The sequence below is a fragment of the Myodes glareolus genome, chromosome 21 (assembly GCF_982192425.1).
Source record: "Myodes glareolus chromosome 21, mMyoGla1.1, whole genome shotgun sequence".
Classification (NCBI taxonomy): domain Eukaryota; kingdom Metazoa; phylum Chordata; class Mammalia; order Rodentia; family Cricetidae; genus Myodes; species Myodes glareolus.
The window spans coordinates 8,746,052-8,754,151 of record NC_142046.1 but is presented as its reverse complement, the minus strand read 5'-3'; the positions used below and the strand labels follow the sequence as shown (position 1 = coordinate 8,754,151).

General features: G+C 39.7%; 1 pseudogene; it reads right to left on the bottom strand.

Annotated features, from left to right (window-relative positions):
• Window positions 1-5,999: 5,999 nt before the first annotated feature.
• On the bottom strand, window positions 6,000-6,434 carry LOC148118642 (large ribosomal subunit protein uL24 pseudogene; annotated as a pseudogene).
• Between the last annotated feature and the right edge of the window lie 1,666 nt (window positions 6,435-8,100).

Genomic DNA, 8,100 nt, shown 5'->3' with positions numbered 1-8,100 from the left:
GTCAGAGGATGTAGCATGAGGGCTGGCTTGTTGGGGTTTCTGTCCCGCCCGGTACCCCACAGCACACCGGCCCCAAAGAAAATCACACACAGGACTCCATAAGATTATAAACTGATTGGCCCATTAGTTCAGGCTACTTATTAGTTCTTACAACATATGTTACCCCATTATCCTTATCTACATTAGCCACATGGGCTCAGTACCTTTCTCAGTGTGACAGCTTACATGTTGCCTCTTCGGTGGTCTGTACAGGAATGGCGGAGGGACCTTCCTCCTCCGTAGCCTTATTCTATTCTCATTGCCCCGCCTCTACTTCCTGTCTGGTTGACCTGCCTATACTTCCTGCCTGGCCAATCAGCGTTTTATTAAAATACATGATTGACAGAATACAGACAATTCTCCCACACCAAGAGGAGACCAGAGAAACAGCTCAACAGAGATAACTCCAAGCTGTTGGCCTGTAAAATTTTGAACTTAGTAAATAATTGCTGCTACGAGACACTAAGTTTTAAGGCATTTTTATTCAGAATAATCTAACAAATCCAGAAACCACAAGGAAGAAGAAAAACAATTAAATGGCTGGGGTCTCAAAGCAGCCACTCTTTGATAATGATTATACAGATTACACCAGATCTATAAATTAGCTACAATAAATAAATATTTTATTTCATTCCTTCACTTGTCTCAGTCTGTTTGTATTGCTATTAAGGTGTGTTGTAGACTGGTTAATTCATGATGCAAAGGGATGAAATTGCCTCATGGTCCTGGAGGCTGGAAAGCCTGTGATTTCTGAGGATCATCTTTCTGTGTCATAACATGACAGAAGGTATCACACAATGAGAGACCCAAGAGAACACCAAAGCTGCAAAGAACTGAGCTCCCTTCATAACAAACTCTTCCACAACTCAGGAGAACATAACCTTCAGGATATAGTTCCACAGAATGGCCCACCTCATAGCAGCACTGCTGCATTGAGAATTATGACCTTCTACTCATGAACTCTGGGGGCATTTCCATCATTACCTTGCCTTTTCTCTGAAACTCTAGCTGACAATATTATGAAAAACAATAACTATCATCTTATATAGATTTGGGGGACTCCAAGTACATGTTTTGCTACACATTATTCCATAAATTTTAAAATATTCTTATCTTGCATAACATTACAGTGATATTTGAAAGAAAGGAAACGTATTTTATATAGCAAGATGCAAGAAGTAGATATGTACTTCTTTCAGTTCTGGCTGCTATGCAGTCCATGATCAAAATGCAGGCTGTCTAGTGAGGAATTCTTCTGCCTACTTTCATAATAGGCTCAGTTACTGCAGTCTTGTGGGAATGGAGAAGACTACAGGGCTCCCACCCTTTAAAGCCCTGGTCATGAAGCTTCCTCCACAATGCACCTGCATCCCTACAGACCTTACCTTGCAACACTCCTACATTCCAATTACATTTCAGTGTGAGTTTGAAAGGATGACAAAATTGTCAAAGCATTGTATTTTGAAGATCATTGTTTATAGAAATAAGTGATAACAATACTGTACTGCATCTGGTGTTCAAAGATCAGACAATAAGGGAGACATTCTCAACTATCTTTTCATCAAGAATATTTTTTCTTTTATTTCACTTTGTAACAACCCATTCTTTTTAAAATTTATTTATTTAAGTAACCCAGGTGGTACTTATATTCTCTGACTTGTAGAAGGCAACTTTTAAGTCTTTGGTAGGCTTTAAGTCTTTAGTAAGGGGCTGCTGATGAGGGAAGTATCTCCTAAGAAAGGGTAATATATATATATATATATATATATATATATATATATATATATATATATATAGTAATGGGAAGATTATGTGTATATATGGAAAGATGGACTAGAAGGAGCAAATTGAGAGAGGAAGGGAAGATGGGGGTAAGGGAAGAAAGATGGGAATGGATAGTTAAACCTAGGTGCCATTTGAGGGGGTCTAATGGACACCTACTGAGGTTGAAACTTCTTAAAATATATGGGTATATGAAAGGTATCTGAATGGAATCAACTTATTTTTCTGAGGCAAATGTTATACAATCAAACCTTAAGATGATTTTAGATACAATCAACAGGATTGTATTAAAATTTTGTTGATGAAAACATAAGAAACAGAATATATCTGTAGTATATGAATATACATGGATGATTTAGACCTCTGAATCCAAAGTTACTGTAAGACTTTGATGATCCAGATGTTACAGTAGACATATAAGCAGATATGTAACTTACAAGTCATGACAAAAATGTAAACAGAGAGCTCAAACGATGGTGTGAAAATTCTGTATAATCATGTATCCAGCAGGTGTCATTACAGTTAAATTGAAAGGTCATAGTTGGACTATTGGAACTATTGAACATCACTGTAGGTAAAATGAACATTCAATTACTATTTTACACCATATAGACAGAATAGACAGGTGGCCACTCTTTCATAAACAACCATCTAACTTTGTTTTTTGAAGGCATGCTTTTGCCACACCAGCATGGCAACTGTCATTGTTCTGAGTGAGGGACATTAGGATTAACATGCAACACAACTTCAGGTTCTGCAGGCAAGCCTTTATTTCACTTTCTCACACAGTATATATAGTCCTCAGCAAGGGAAGCCAAGACAGCAAAAGCAGGAAGCTCATCACTGTAACTCAATGGCTTAAGGGTAAACATCCTTAGAAACATTGCTGAAAACAACAGATTGTTCCTGTTTTCAACCAACTGCAAGAGTGCAAAACAGATCAAGTGGGGGTGTGAAGGCCTGTCCTCTAGGGACTCAACATGCTTTGTTCCTCTCAGGGATATTTGACTTATTTTCTCATCAGAATGAAGGAAAATTAGCATTGCATTGAGCACATGCTTTTCCAAAAGTGCAAGACCTGGTGCGTTTCTTGTCATTTAGGTCATCGGTTGGTACCATGTCTCCAGTCTCTTTTGTTCTGAGGCGTCCTGCTTCCTGAAGTGAAGTGCTATGAGTTTCCCTAGGTCTTCAGCCTACAGTTGTCTATATTCCTCAGCCTCTAGGAGTATAGGCCAGTCTCATCAAGACTCTGTTTTGGGAGGAATTGGGGGAAGTGGAAGTAATGATTAAAATATATTGTATGAAATTTTTAAAATGTTGTATTTCTGCACAGGACATTGGATATATTCCTGGGGACTCCTAAGGATAGGATAATTATTCAAACATTTAGCATATGTTTCTTGTATGATATTGTTTATGCTGGTTGTAATTCTAATTTTTATACTTAATATTTATTTTTATTGTATATAGTTTTGTATTAGGCTTAGAATTCTCTTATTTAGACAAAAGGAGGTGTTGTGGGAACTTCTTTGACCTTTAAGATACCAGCCCATTTGGGCATGGTCTCTTAAACTATAAATGCAGCTGTAGAGGTTGTACATTTGCTCTCATCCTCTCTGCTGCTGGATTTGGTTCCTGTTCCCTGCTTGTTCAGAGGATTGTGATCTGTGAGTCTACCCTTAAGTAAAGAACCCTTTTTATACTCAATGCTGAGCTATCATGGGATTACTTTTTAGTGCCCATCTTCAGGACTGTACTAGATCATCACATTTGGGGGACTGATAGGATTCTTCCATCTCTGAATCTCCGAGTTTGCCATCACAGCCAAGCACCTGTACCCATACTGAGTGAAAGTCAATCTGGTCTGGTGGAGAGAAAGATAGGGGAAGAGGAGCAGTTACCCACACAGCTGGAGGACCTGGTCTACATGTCTACAGGCGGGGGCCTCAACTTCTCCCAGATTTTTGGCACCAAGATGATATGTTTTCTGCCCCCCACACACATAATAAATTTTTGCCTCAATGCAGTAAGACAGATTATACTGAATTGCAAAAGTATAACAGCAGATTTATGGGAAACAACTCCTGTGTAGATTCACTGGTCTCAGAGAATGATGCCAGAGAAGTCTTACACTTGAGGCAGGGAAAGAAAGCTTTATAGATTGTAGGTGAGGACTGATGCTGTGTCTGCCATAAGCTGTGTTTGGGATCAAGTGTGATTAAAAACTGAGTGCTTAGGTAGGGACCTGGGCAGCTGGGGGCAGCAGGGGAGGAAATTCCAGTAGCCACCAAGAATGTGGAACTGGGCTTTTGGTGCCTTTCCTTTTTTTTTTTGAGAATTTCTGAGTGGGCAGGGTTTGGAGAGAGGGGGCCAGTAATGGGGCTTCCTAAACCATTCAGGAGTGAACTGGAGGCTCCAGCTGAACATTATGGAACCTTCTGTGTGACTAAGGAAAACCACTGAGGCCAGGCATGCATCAGGTGTGTCCCTGAATGGAGATTTAGAGAAGCTTTTCTGTGAAGCAATGAAGTTGAAACCTGGAGACCCCAACACGTTGGAAATTCCAGAGCAATGGTATGCTTGCTGCGAAAAGCTGCTAACAGGAAGTAGGATCAGTCCAAGAGAAATAGGTATGCTGCTGTCAACAAAGATGAAACAGTTTGGAGACATAAAGAGAATTTTGACATCAGACATGGAGATACAGAGTTTGGAGTTTGCCCAGTTGGTTTTAAGTCTTACTTTGGTTCAATGTTTCCTTCCATACATTTTGCAATGGTAATGTATATCCTGTGCCATTATATTTTGGAAGTATGTGATTTGTTCTTTTGATTTAGATTTTATAGGTGATTACAGTTAAAGAGATTGAATGAGTCTCAGAAGAGACTTTAAACTTTAGACTTTAAAATAACCTTGAGAATGTCATAGACTATAGGGACTTTTGAAGTTGAACTGAATGCATTTTTATATTATGATACGGCTACAAGTCTTTGGGGGTCAGGGAGTGAAATGAGGTGGCTTGAAAAAAAATATAGTTTTAAAGTATGCTAGAACCTGGAAACAGAATAGATGTCCCTCAACTGAATAATGAATAAAGAAAGTGTGGCACATTTACACATTAGAGTACTACTCAGTAGTAAAAAAACAATGACATCTTGAATTTGCATACAAATGGATGAAATTGGAAAACACTATCCTGAGTGAGGTAATCCAGACCCTAAAAATGAACATGGTATGTACTCATTCATAAGTGGATACTAGCCATAAACGAAGGACGTTGAGCCTATAGTTCATGATCCTAAAGAAGCTAAGTAATAAAGTGAACCCAAAGAAAAACATGCACAGATACACCTGCAAATTGGAAACAGACAAAACTGGGAGCATGGGCATAGGAGGAAAGGAAAGGTTGAGGAGAACTTGAGGGAATGGGATAGTTGAGATGGAGGAAGGACAGACATGAGAGCAAGGAAAGAGTTATCTTGACTGAGGGAGCCATTATGGGGTTATCAAGAAACCTGGCTCTAGAGAAATTCCCAGGAATCGACAAGGATTACCCCAGCTAAGACCCTAAGCAATAGAGGAGAGGGTGTCTGAACTGATCTTACCCTGCTGTCAGACTGAGGATTATCTTAAATATCACCATAGAACCTTTGTCCAACAACAGGTGGAAACAGAGGCAGAGACCCACATCAGAGCACTGGACTGAGCCCCCAAGTTCCAGTTCAAGAGTGGAAGGAATGAGAATATGAGCAAAAAGGTCAAGACCATGAAGGGTTCATCCACTGAGACAGTTTGCCTGAGCTAATGGGAGCTCACCAACTCCAACTGGACTGGGAGTGAACAAGCATGGAATCAAACTAGTCCCTCTGAATGTGTTCGACAGTTGGGGCAGACTGAAGACTGAGGGGCCACTCACAGTGGCACTGGGATTTGTCTCTACTGCATGTACTGACTTTTTGGGATCCTATTCTCTTTGGATGTATTCCTTGCTCAGCCTACATGTAGTAGGGAGGGCCTTGGAATTTCCACAGGGCAGAGTGCCTTGCTCCCTCTTAGGATTGGAAGGGGTGGGTGGGAGGGTGTGTGGAGGATGTGGGAGGAGAGGAGGGAGTGGGAATTTGGATTGGTATTTTTTTTTTTACTACTCAAGCAGTCTTTAATGAAAACTGTATGAGATGCCCCTACTCCTGCATCTTCTCAGCTGTTTCTTCCTTGTATTTGTCCTTCTCCTTTCCTACTTGCCGAGACTTGGCTTTCCTTTTCAGGATCTTCTTGCGGTCTTTGTCCAGCTTTAGCCTGGTGATCACCACCTTGCTGGGGTGGATGCCCACGTGGACAGTTGTGCCATTAGCCTTTCTCTCTGCACCTGTTCAATGTAGATGACGTGTTTCTTCCTGGACGCTTGGACCACTTTGCCAATCTGCTGGCCTTTGTAGTGTCCCCGGACAACCGGAACTTCCTCTTCTTTCCAAATGGGCATCGATCGAACATTGTACTTCTGTCTCTGCTCTTTGGAAAGAGGGAAGACATGATCTTCATCCGAATGTGAGAAGGTGCATTGAAATGGTGTTTGCGGTTCTGCTCCGGTCAGAAGTCACAAAGGGTTTGAACTTCATTTTGGCGGCTGCGATCCAGCGATGGCCACAAGAAGAAAGAGGTCTTGGATTGGTATTTTTTAAAGTAATAAAAAACTACATACTGTCTTTAGCAACAGGGTCTCATGCTTACCCCCAGAACCTGATAGTGAGACCTTAAAATTATTCTTCTTGGCAACATATCTAATATAAAATATGATTGCATTAATCTTGTTGATCTTAAAAAAACCAAAACAATTCTTTACCGGATTATCCATGTATTGTTCTTATAGTATCTAATATATATGTATACATATATACATATGTGTGTGTGTGTATACATACACACACACACACATAGGTCTATATACTTGGCTTTAGTTTAGCTTTTTGTTTTTCTAGAGTCCTGAGGATGATGCTGCAGTGTGATCGGTAATGAAAAGTCCCCAGACTATCTTACAAAAGATACAGCTTTAATAAAACAGAAGTAAAAACTTACACAGAATCCTACCTGTCTGGAATGCTGGATCCAGGCCAGGTGGAGAGGGAGAGAGAGAGGCGGGGGCTTTCACCCACCAGGTCTATAGGTAAACTTTTGCCTTAGGGCAACACACCCCATGAACAGAATGTGATTGGCTGAACTCCCCTATCATCTCCCCCTTTTTTCTAAAATAAGACAGAACAAAACCAAATACAACTATACACAATAGAAGCAAATAATAAATATAAAGTTACAAACAACAAACAATATTAAGCAAGAAACATATAACAAAAGTTTTACTAAACATTCTATTTCAAGGAGTCTAAATAATGTAGATGGTAACTACAACTATCTAATCTTCAACTCCATCAAAGATCTGAGAAGGAAAATAATTTTACTCAAGCAGCCCGGAAGTACAAGCGGGAAACTTCCGAAATGTGCAACAAATGGAAGAGACAACTGATTACCTGGGCAATCACACAAAGTCTCGTTTGCAATGTTGAGTCAACCAACTTTGGCTAAGGCCTGATGTAACTGACAAGCCATTTTTCAAAGACAAGAAACCTTTTAGGACTCTCTCACCCTGTCTTGGCAAGATAAGACAATCCTGCTTTTATCCATTTACGGATATTCTGTAATTCTGTCAGTTGTCGAGGTATGGGCTTTTTCTTTGCCCAAAGGCCAATTCTGCCAGGAAGAAGACAAGCTCCAAGTGGAGTGTCTTTGGTGCTCAACGTTCTCTCTGGAGTAGAGTGGTAATACCAGGAGGGATTGTGTCTCACTACTATAGTTTGATTAAAGGCCATTTTCTACAGCTCTTCGAAGAGGTTGAAGATTATACTATCTTTACTAAGTATGATCTCTATGCACCTAAATAACCTGATTAGCCTAAATATAAATATAACAAACATATATGACTGTTGATTTCTATCTATCTAACTTGAAGACTAAGAGAATGAACAACTGTGCAATGAGTGAGGACAATGACCTCCAAATGTAAACAATGTATATCATTACATAAATATCTTAATCAGAGGTAGGAATGTAAATATATGTATATATCAATGCAAATAGAGGTAGAAGCAAACTCACATACAATATTTAATATATCAATGTACAAAAATCAACACCAATATAATTTTCTAAAAACAATAACTCACAAATACCAATATATTATTATCCCATCACCAATCAATCCCCCTTTTTATGATAAACACCCTGAGCTTA